At 42.7% G+C, this 12,112-nt stretch overlaps 1 pseudogene; it reads left to right on the top strand.

The window, feature by feature from the left end:
- Positions 1–230: 230 nt before the first annotated feature.
- LOC137280756 (uncharacterized) lies at positions 231–7,507 on the top strand (annotated as a pseudogene).
- Positions 7,508–12,112: the final 4,605 nt, after the last annotated feature.

Here is a 12,112-nt window from a genome sequence, read left to right as displayed (position 1 = left end):
GTTTGTAATTAATTGAGTAAATGTGATGTTTATTGAGTAAGTATGCTGGAAATTACCAATCTTTTGTTGCCTGACGTCTGAATGTTAGTCTGCGCAAGACATCATGGCTTTCAGCTCCTTGCAACCAATCAAGTATAACAAGTGACCGTCACAGTACAGGCAGACCTCGAGTTACCAATGCAGTCCAAGATCGGTACATCCGGGCACTACAGTTGCGTGATCCTACTGCCATGGGTGATACCACGGCAGCCAAGGTGCCTGGACTTCAGAGGATGTCCGGTCAAACTGTACGGAACTGGTTGAAAGAAATTGGTCTGAGAGCCAGGAAAACTGACGTCGGGGTCGTGCTACGTCATCACCATCGCACATAACGAATTAGTTTTCTCTGATGATACATCTGTGTATCCGAAATGGGATCCCTATCTTTCGACTCTAGAAAAAAACGTGAGCAAAACCCACTCAAATCCATCCATCCGTCGTGCAAATGACATTACTGCCAAATCAGGTTATTCACGTGCAGCCGATCACGTGATCTTCGCATCGAACGTTTTCTTCATTTGCAAGTGTTTGCATTGGCCTCAAGAATTGAAAAAAAGTTTTAAACCACAGTTCTTACGGTACTTTAAATGAGACGATTGTCAAATGTGCAACGTGAACGTGCCATTGGCATGTTGCAAGCGGGAAGATCAGTTATTGACGTCTCACGAGCAATGGGATGCAGCTGTCGTACTGTGTATGGCTTGCGAGGTCGTCCACAACAAACTGGCACCACTACTGATCGCCCGAGGTCTAATCGTCCACGTGTGACGTCACGAGCAGAAGACCGTCAAATCGTTCTATGTCACCTACATGACAGATTTCTGCCGGCTACACGAACCAGGGCTGAGTTGTTTAGAGGTCGACTGTCCCCACAGACCATTCGAAATCGGTTGCTGGCTGCCAATCTCCATTCGAATTTTTATTTGGAACGGCGGTGTAGCCTAATGGAACTGATTGTTCATGTATCGAGTACACCACACAGATCTCAGATATGCAATGATAGCAATTAAACCATCTTACCATCTCTTGTTCTTTCATAGTGCCCTGAAGAAAGAATGTAAAGTTTCTTTTTTGACTCAGTATATGTCCTGCCTGGTAAGCTGGTTTTCTTTACATGCTGTACAAAAGTTGCATGCGTTGGTCGGATAACATGTTTTGAGCGTTACTGAAAGCTCTACAACATACGCAGCTACATTAACTGTTCATAACAAGCTTTTCATGTCCATTGACATCATGAAATATGTTTAATGATGACTGCAAATCCAGGGATGAGAGGCATATTCGTCAAATGTTTTGACAGTAAGCGGTTTCATCTTTTGAACAGTGACAGCTCCGTCAACATTTAAAGTGGTAACAGTTCAGTTATGGCTGTGACATATGCTTCTACCAGGTCACACTTCGTATCAGTGAGAAAGCGTCCATCCATCTGTCAGGGATGGTGTTTGTTATTTCATGCAGTAGTATTAATAATAATCTTGTGTGTCATTGTCTCAGCCAGATTCACATTTAGACATTTATTTAGTTTAGTGAATAGGCCAGCCCACAGCGCAGTCGGCTACCCGCTGTGGGCTTGTGTGACGGGGAGACGGGTTGTGTCTTTTTGTTTTGGAGTTTTTGAAAGGGGGTCTAAATCTATGTTATTGATAAGTATAAGGATTATATTTGAAGTGAGCTCGTGGCCTTATTATTAATACTACTCATGCTGATCAGAATGCCTAATGTACACTCTTGTAAGAGTTCCACGTCACTTCATTGTTTCCAGTTCTTCTGTTACTCGACTCTCATCTGTAAAGGTCTCAAAGGTTTCCCATGGGCCCGCATCCCGGCCACCCCGTTATTGTTTCCTAAAATGATTTAAAAGAGTATTCAAAAGAAACTTTTTTGACAAGGCAAGATGCAGACGTTTAGAAAATACATGATGGCAAACTACTGGCTTGCGTAAAGCAGGGATCCCCTGTCTCAGCATGGGTGCTAGCTTGTATAGTAACCACATGTCTTTTAGTCCACCTAAGAGGAATCTTGTGGCCTACGAGAAACCAAGCGCCCATGGGAGAAAGTGAAGTGTGCTCCACGTCCTGGCAAACAGAGAAACATCAACGAACATGACCTGTTGTAAATTCGTCTGGCAAGATAATAATTAAGTATTTCTTCTCTTCTCCTGTTACCTGTAACTCACTGATCGTGAAATCATTGATTTGTAATGATTGGCTGTGCTCACTATGTAAGAGGAGACATTGTAAATATTACACATGCACACAGGGACAAAAAGTATTATATGCCTCCATATCTGAAATTATGCTTTAAACACCAGAACAAAGATTCTGTCCATTTCTTCTTCTCCTTTTGTAATACATTCTTCTCCTTTTGTAATACATTCTTCTCCTTTTGTAATACATTCTTCTCCTTTTGTAATTACATTGCCATGAGAACTAACTTGTCCTTCCATTACAAACTCTACTACTTTTAATCAACCTGATGTGAAAATGCCAAAGCAAATAAATTAGAAAATCTTAAAATTGTAAAATGTGTGCATATATGTATTAATAATTTAAAAATTATGTATTTTCTGAACAACCTTCAAAACTTATCGACAATTTTGTTATCAAATCACACACAAAGACCGTGCAGACAATTACTGATATTTGTTGGTATTCTGGGACGGTAGAGTAATGTTTTGTGAAATTTAATACATCACATTCAACACGTGTCCCTTGAGTGTTTCAAAAAAAAAAAGAATAAATAAATAAATAAATAAATAAATAAATAAATAAATAAATAAATAAATAAATAAATAAATATTAAGATACTTTTGTAAGCTCTATGATACAATATGACTCAGTAATTGACCAGAATGCAGTACATTTATAACATTGTTACGAGTGGAGAGATCACACAACAATTTTAACAATAGTTTTAATGCTGGCAAAACAAGTATCACAGTGTATGGTTAAAAGTCTTACTTTGTCAAGCACATGTAGTGATCGGTGCTTCCGCACTCGTACATCGGGTCTCATCGGACTGGCCATCCAGTGATACTCGTATGTTTCCGGGTGTGATCGAGGCACGTGATCAACTTACCCGCCAAATCTGACAGGTGACGATTGACAGATCGAGATTGGACACAGAAGAGACAAGACGTTGACTACTACGAAAAACCGTCTACGATCTCCCCATCATCTACGCTTACTAAGCACAAGGTAAGCGCCTTTCCCTAGCACTTAGGCTTTCACAACAATGGCGCTGTGAACAGGATTAAGCCTATTTGTGAAATTTGTGACAAAATAAATATGTCACACGACCATGGGAAAGGACTGATGAATGGGTCACGTGATGTCCTTATATAGAGCAAAATTCGCTGTATGGAGCGTTCTAAGCTTTTTCAATGGCTATAAGAGTAATACCCCAATGCTCTTTAGTTATATATTTATCCCTTTTCGACCGTAAACAAATAATCGCAATGTAAATAACATAGTAATAACAAAGGGTGTTGATGTATCCACTATCCATGTGCTTGTTCATATCAACCGCTGGAAGCTGCATGCCTCGCACCCCGCATATTACATGTACATTTCATGGTGTTGATTTCAGTGTTGTGATGTATCTAGCTATCAATCACTGTCGCTGGATACATGGCAACGCTGTAGCAACGTTCACATGGCTTTGCGTATTTTGTATTTAACCCAAATTCTGTCAGCATATTTCTATATGTGTAGTGTTGCAAAATATATCCATTTATATTCTAATTGCATATATACTTATGTATTTACTTTAATGCACCTTAAAAGTGGGTAAGTAGCCTGTCGGTCTTTTCTTTGATGAATGGGTTAGCAGGTATGTATTCACTGTACATTATTGTTTTGTACAAGGCTTTAAGTTGACACTTCTGCCCTCAGTTATCTTCATGACTGACAACAGTCAACTGTCACCTAAGTCTTTGCCATTAGATATGTGTAGTAGGTTCTTATTGTTTTGTACAATGTTTTAGGATGACACTTCTGCGCTCACTCACTCTTGTCAAGACTGACTGACAGTGGTTAATTGTCGCCTAGGCCTGGTGTGTATATTAGTTGTTTATTATTTATATCCATATGATAAGTGTGGTAGCTTATGCCAAATATTAGTGTTTATTTATTTGTCATTTTTATAATCATGTTTATGTTGTGCATGAAATATGATTATGTTTTATCAGCATAGGTCAAACGTTAGATTGGGTAGTGTTTCACCCTAGTGAGGCCGGGTTGCATTTCAGCATTGGACGCCCACTGGCCGTACAGATTATTCTGGGGTATGCCATTTGCCTTTGTTGACTACTGGTATAGTTCTGTTATCTTGCCTGCGGCATTGTGTGTGTGCATCTGTAAGTCTGGTGGTGTTAGGTAAGGGTAGCTTACGCTTAGCGACTGGGTTGTCGGTCCTCCTGGGAACGATACCGTTCACTTGATTCTGGTTTGTGAAGCCTGTAAGTCCAGTTGCTGACATTATGCCGTCCACTTTTATGCTCTGTCCTTCATATGAACGATAACATACTACTGGTCCGCAGTCAGTATACTCGGCAACGTGGAGCATTCATCACAATCGACTGGCGCTCTGTCTTTCTTTGGACGATGGGCATAACAGTCTGCTGCCATTGCCTCACCCTATCAGCAACGTGTGGCACGGTGCTGTCGGGTTGGTATCAGTTCTCTATTGGTGGTGGCTTGGGTTGGTGGTATGTCTCAGGTCTTCTCTGCCGTCATGGTCTCTACTGCTTGGGTGTAGACCTGTCACATGGGGTGTGACCTTCACCTTCTATCCTTTGACATATATACAGAGTTTGTCTTATCCATAATATTGGCAACTCTTTACTTAAGTTAGTTTCAGGTTATTCAGCTACCATGTAAGTACCTATAGGTCAGCTTGGTCTTACCATAGGTTGTAGTACAAGAGCAAGAATACTGTAGGGAAGGCTCGGACAATTATGTTCCTTTCCCAATAGTATTCATTCCAAAAATGGGGTCATAACTTGTACTAAATTATCCTATATTAATTGTGGTTGTTGGATTATTTCAGACAGTTCAATCATGCCACCAGTCTATATCAACATTTGCTCTGAAGATGAACTCAGGCTTATTCCGGGAATAGGGACGAAACTGGCCCGGAAAATTGTGCAGCTTAGAGAGACCCAAGGTGTACTGACAGAGGAGGATTTCCGAAAACTCCCCTCTATCAGAAACCCTGAGGAGGCTCTCCGTGCTATTCCTTTTGCTGTGGACTCTCCTGGTATTCCAGCTGCAGGCGCTTGGTCACGCAGGATGGTTGAGCCACAGGCTCCAGGGCAGGCTGCACCATCCAAAAGCAAAGCAATATTGGGACAGTACACACCCGGTCACCGAGGGTGCCCATTGTGATTTGTCCGTTACTGAGCCTATAGTCCCAAAACCCACCCAAATTTCGGATGCTGAAGCTGTTAAGTCAAATTTAAAACAGTTGGAACAAGCGGAAACCAACCTGCAGGCCAGGCGTAGAGGACTTACTCCACAGAGTCATAGCGCTCTCTATGACCAGTGGCAAGCGGCCTCTCACGAGTTCAGCAAGGAAATGGAGGCTTTCTCTGATGTTCTTGCCAATCTGGAAGCCAGTGATCCTAAAGATCCTGTATCTGGCCGTTTTGCAAGGGCACCCATGCCTCACCCTTCTTCTGTGGTACATGGTATGGATGTGTTCTGGCAGGGTTCAAGGACAAAGCCCTGTACTGAGGAGATAGACCCTCGGGTCCTCCAAGGTGCTAAGGGGAATGTCCCTCAGACATATGCTCTAACCCCTGGGTATAGGGAGCGGAGGGGGACAGGCCAGACCAAGCATATGGGCCCTCAACCAATCCCAGCTAACTTAGCCCAGGGGATTAACACACGTGAAAACCCATCCACCCACGGGGCAGCTACATCTAGGTCCCATTGTCCCCAGCCTGGACGAGATGACAGTCTGTGGCACAGGATGTCGAAAAGCAGAGAAATCTCAGATAGTGAGTCAGAAGAAGGTGATGAATATCTGTTCCAACGGAACAGGAGTGACCCTGTTGGGCCTCCTACTTCTAGTACCCCTGCTGGGCCCCGAGAGGAAAGGTATCCAGAAGACTGGACGGAACACGGTTGGTCAAAATATACAGATAAGTATCCTGTATATCAAGACCCATATGACCATTCTTATGGTAACCATCAATGTTCCCGATCACCAAAATCCCGCATACCGGTGGACAACATGGACCATCAGTCAAGGGAATATTATTCCAGACAGTGTCGAGCGGATGCTACATATCCTGTAGCCCGCCAAGAAAACAGTTGTGGGGGGTCCCAGCCACGTCGGGGTCAATATTTAAATGATGATTCCAGAGAGAGGCAGAGGATGGGTAATCCTCTACGTAAACCTTATCGACATCAGGCTGCCTGGAGAGAATCCCCTGATTACTCTTCGGATGGTGACTTTGATGAGGTTCGTCCTCAGGATCTTGTGAGGAGACATCGAGGGGATAAACCCTCCACTCAACTACCGAGGATGTTATCCTGCGGCGGTAGTACTAGATGGTCCTCATTCTATATGAAATTTCAACGCTTTGCTCGCTCTCAGTCCTGGAAGGATGAGGAAAAGTTAGATCGGCTGTGTTACTGCCTAACCGGTAAAGCAGCTGATTTCTTTACCCTACTTCTAGAGAGAGATGAGTTTATTTCCTTCCAAGGAATGGTGCGGAAACTTGAAAGGCGGTTTGGGAAACAGTGCCATGCAGAGACTGCCCAACTGCAGTTTCCAAACCTTCGACAGAATTCAGATGAGTCCTTAGAAGAATGGGCAAGAGCGGGTGCTTCAAGTCGCGATTGCTGCCTTTCCGAATTTACCTGATGACTTTGTGGAACAACAAGTGGTGCGGAGATTCTGCCAAGGATGTGCAAATAAAGAAGCTGCCCACTATGTTTCCAACCTGGGATTGAGAACTCTGGAATCTGCTATGGATGCTGTGCAGAAGTACTTCCAGAACACCCAGGCGGTATATGGTAGATCAGTGGTTAGACGAGATGTCAAGCAATCGAAATTGGCCAATGATTCAGAGGAAGAGGAGTACTTGGTGTCGCAAATGACTTCTCAATCCAGTCACACTCCTTCACAGGATAAGCGGCAAATTCCATCACAATCCGAAAGGACTAGTGTGTTGGAACGTTTGACCCACATGGAAGCTCGGGTTGAGGAGATGTCCTTAGATATACGGAAGTTGACTGCCCTCTTGAGCAGACGATTTCGAAGCCTCTCATCATCACCAACAAGATCGGGGGAGTGCTTCAAATGTGGGAAGACAGGTCATTTCCGCAAAGATTGTCCTTCTAAGGAAGGTAGGCCAGGAGAGAAGAAGGTCACGTTTTACACTCAGGAAAAAGAGGTTAAAGCAATCCAAGATGCTACTGAGGCTTTAAACGTGTCCGGATCGAGCTTGGAGGCCTAACCTCGGTCCCTGTTGAAGAAGGCCAACTAGAACCAGTTACCGAAAGTGAGACTTCGGTGGTCCCATGTCAGCCATTGATGGGCATCGCTGAAAATAACTCATCTCCAATGACTTCCTGCATCCCGTCTACAACTCCTGAGTGTAGCCAAGGCAAGACAAAGCACTTCAGCTAACGTCGTGGAGCGTGCCTACATCAATGCTAGGCAGCTCTACAGGGTCTAAAAGGAACAATTGGAGAATGGGGATTCCCTAATCTGACTTGGTCAGGACTGGAACGGAGTCCACCGACCTGGTCTAGATTCTAGGACACCCATAAGAGTACCATTCTGACATGATTTGGTCGGGACTGAAAATGAGTCCAATGATATGGTTTATATTTTATGACTGTTGGGTTAATTAATTTGTCTGGTAAGTTATGTGAACCGACTCGGTTGCCACCAAACAACCTGGTTGAGGATTTTCTTATTCAGATGTGCATCATATTCTAATCATGAGTTACGTGAACTGTCTCGGTTGATAGCACAACGTTGCTGCCCAACCCTGCAGGGATTTTCTCATGACCTGCTGACGTCCCCTGTTGGATCCTCCCTCAGCCCTTCTAAGTCCCAGAGAGTGTGTACCAGTCCAGAAAAGAGGGAGGAATGTAGTGATCGGTGCTTCCGCACTCGTACATCGGGTCTCATCGGACTGGCCATCCAGTGACACTCGTATTTTTCCGGGTGTGATCGAGGCACGTGATCAACTTACCCGCCAAATCTGACAGGTGACGATTGACAGATCGAGATAGGACACTGAACAGACAAGACGCTGACTGCTACGCAAACCGACAACGATCTCCCCATCATCCACGCTTACCAAGCACAAGGTAAGCGCCTTTCCCTAGCACTTAGGCTTTCACAACACAAATAAATTAGAAAAGCTTAAAATTGTAAAATGTGTGCATATATATATTAATAATTTAAGAATTATGTATTTTCTGAACAACCTTCAAAACTTATCAACAATTTTGTTATCAAATCACACACAAAGACCGTGCAGACAATTACTGATATTTGTTGGTAATCTGGGACGGTAGAGTAATGTTTTGTGAAATTTAATACATCACATTCAACACAAAAAAAAAATAAATAAATAAATAACCTATACACATTAAGATACTTTTGTAAGCTCTATAATACAATAGGACTCAGTAACTGACCAGAATGCAGTACATTTATAACATTGTTACGAGTGGAGAGATCACACAACAATTTTAACAATAGTTTTAATGCTGGCAAAACAAGTATCACAGTGTATGGTTAAAAGTCTTACTTTGTTAATCACATAACAGTTCCAAATACCCGTGTTCCATCTCCTCCCTCTGAATATGATCACATGAATCCAAATAATTGTCATAAACTATGCCGACATGGCACTCTCAACTTGACAAAATGAAGACAGCCGACCTGGCCAACCTCTTCACTCCCGATCTGGGAACTGATCACCTTTCTTTGTGTTACCCTGCTTAACCAAGTCAAACCCAAGTTGCAGTTACATAATCCTATTGTATTTTCCTTACCCCAGCTTACTTACATACAATGGAAAGTGGTCAGTTGTAAGCAGAGCTTCTTAGCGTCATGGTGAACAGGTAGTTAAAGTATTTTAGCTAACTTCAGATTTTATAAACATATCTACAGATATATGTATAGTATAACATATATAAGCTATTCTCACTACATACTCATAACAACATCTTTATTACAATTGGCAACGTTATCGATGCTGACACCGTTTTCAAGAAATGTATGTACAGTACTGTTGGTAAAGCCTTTATGTACACGAGTAAAGGTATGTTTATACAGCTAATGTAAATGCTGCTGATGTTGATAATGTTTACTCAATAGCCGACTTCGAGTATGTGAATGTAGGATTGAATGGGTGCTGGCGTCGATTTTAACAGTACATATATAACATGGAGAGTGAGCTTGTTCAAACAAACGGGACTAGACAGAGGTCGCACGCGGACCGTGCTGACAACCCTTGAAATCTTGTCAATGGCAATCCGGGTTCGAACCTATGAAAAAAGGTTTTCCGGAGGCTACCATAACGCGAATTGCGCACGTGTGCCAGTGAGCAGTGTATGAGGTAAGTCCCGTCCGACCGCTCGAGACGGGCAAGCTTTCTGGCGGACGGTCTAAATTTACAGCAAGCCAGCCCGATGATCTGGTAAAATGATTTCCACATGTTCACCATGTCTTGGTGTCTTGTCTGGTTAAATACTTTTTTGATGTCTGAGTCATACACTGCAATACTCCCCCGCAGCTGAAGTAAAATGTTGTGTTTTGAATTTGAATCACAGACCTCTGAGAGTTGAGCTACAGTAGAACTTAAGAAACCCCATTATATTATTAGGTACACGCATGCGTATAAAAATACTGGAATATATTTAGTGAATGAATGAGTTTAGTTTTACGCCGCACTCAGCAATATTTCAGCTATATGGCGGCGGTCTGTAAATAATCGAGTCTGGACCAGATAATCCAGTGATCAACAACATGAGCTGATGACATGCGTGAACCAAGTCAGCGAGCCTGATCACCCGATCCCTTTAGTCGCCTCTTACGACAAGCATAGTCGCCTTTCATGGCAAGCATGGATTGCTGAAGGTCTGTTCTACCACGTGTAGACCTTCACGGGTCTGAATATATTTAATGATAAAATGTTAATGTTAAAATAGTGAAGAGCTCTAGCTCTAGAGTTGAAATCTGTGCTATAAGAACAACACAGTTCTGTCACAGTGTGGACGCTTACATTTAACAGACAAACGTGAAGTTCACGTAAGTTGTAGACCTAAATGCGTAGTTATTAATAACCTTTCATTCTCAACTCCACGGGGAGTATACATCCAAATGTGCGTAGTAACCACTGAATGTGTGGCTCACTTGACAACGACAGTCTAAAGTACGAGCAGACCCACGCTGCACTTTAAACACTCCGACTGTTATGCACGCGGTGGCCATAGTAGCAACGCATGACTCGTTTCGTTGTAAATGATCTTGCAAACATTGTTTCCAAGAATTGATGAAAGGCATGAGTTATATTATAAACGATATTCTGCTGATGTGTTGCATACATACATGTATAGGACTGTGAAGAACATGTGACGGTGATTTGAATTTATTGACACGCTATGTTAATTCGCTTTCAGCTGTATAACGTAAAGAAACGCCGTATTTGGTTTCCCGACGCCCCAGGCGACTCATTGCGCCGGTTGAGACCGAGTTCGTCAAGACGAAACTTCGTTTAAAGCTTTAATTGGTTCGGTTGATAGATACCTTAACAACACCCCCCTACAGTAAAAACAACCCTAAAACAGGTGTCAGGGGAACTATATTGACTGTTGTCACTGGAACATCACGCGCCGTATAATGTAACATATATGTATGCGAGTATTCCATTGAAACTTGAAATACTTAGGTTGTTTGTGGGCGATAAAAACAATTGTTTCCCACGGCTGAATTTTAGAATGGCATTATGTGATACATAACGCAAGGGATCGCCTCTGTTCTGAACTGATTTCTGGCCCATTGGTAGGGTATTTACGTTCCAGAAAGCTGTATTTTCCACATGTATTACACACTGACATATGTTATTATTCATAAGAGGTAGTCTGTTGGTTAAAAGCATTCGCTCAACACGCCCGGGTTCGATTCCAAACATGGATCAATGTACACTGCTAGAATATTGCTGAAAGCAATCACTGATAATTTAAAACCAAGAATTGTGAACGTGCTCGCACCAGAGGCGTTGCCAACATAAATCTATGGAATACTATAGGGACACTTTGCCTAATCTTGATCACAAACTTTGGAAACGATTTAATATGTCCACACGGACCACAGTGCGAGACTGTTAGATCCCGTATTAGCTGGGTTTTTTTTGCACAGATCTATGGGTGAGAAACCCATGTGAAGATGCTTCTTCCGGGTGCCTCACGCCGTAAGATTGTGGGCACAATGTGTCCACTCGCTCTCCTTGACAATCCACAGGTACAAATGATGGTTTTGTCTTCATCACACTCGGCATGCGTAGTAAGCAGGCGCGAGGATGACGTCTAAAACTGGCCCCGCCTACGACTAGCTCTTATGCAAAGTGGGAGACAAGGCTCAGCTATAACGATGAAATACTATAGTGTGTAAAAGATGCACAGCATAGGTGCCTGTCAGATGCAGTTTATCTCTCAGCTCGGTTTTATTCGTAAGTACTGTTTGAAACAATTCGTTGTGATTTTCATGGTATGTGACTCTTTTGAAGTAATCTTTGCTTTTCACATTCTCGCACTAACCAGCATATTCGAAAGGCTGTCAAATGTGGAGATTGCGATAATGAGAAAACCTCCCTCACATCATACCATACGAAACAATATCTCATGCAGATTTATCCAAAAGAGGTAAGGTAATGTTGTTTGTTGTTTTACACCACACTCAACATAGTCCAGCTATAAAGAGGCGGTCTATGAATAATTGAGCTCCAGTGATCAACATCATGAGCATAAATCTGCACAGCTGTGCTGTGTGTGTCAACCGAGTCAGCGAATCCGATCACCCGATCCTATCACTCGACCCT

Source organism: Haliotis asinina, chromosome 4 (assembly GCF_037392515.1).
Source record: "Haliotis asinina isolate JCU_RB_2024 chromosome 4, JCU_Hal_asi_v2, whole genome shotgun sequence".
NCBI classification, from domain to species: domain Eukaryota; kingdom Metazoa; phylum Mollusca; class Gastropoda; order Lepetellida; family Haliotidae; genus Haliotis; species Haliotis asinina.
This window is presented reverse-complemented; position numbering and strand designations above follow the sequence as displayed.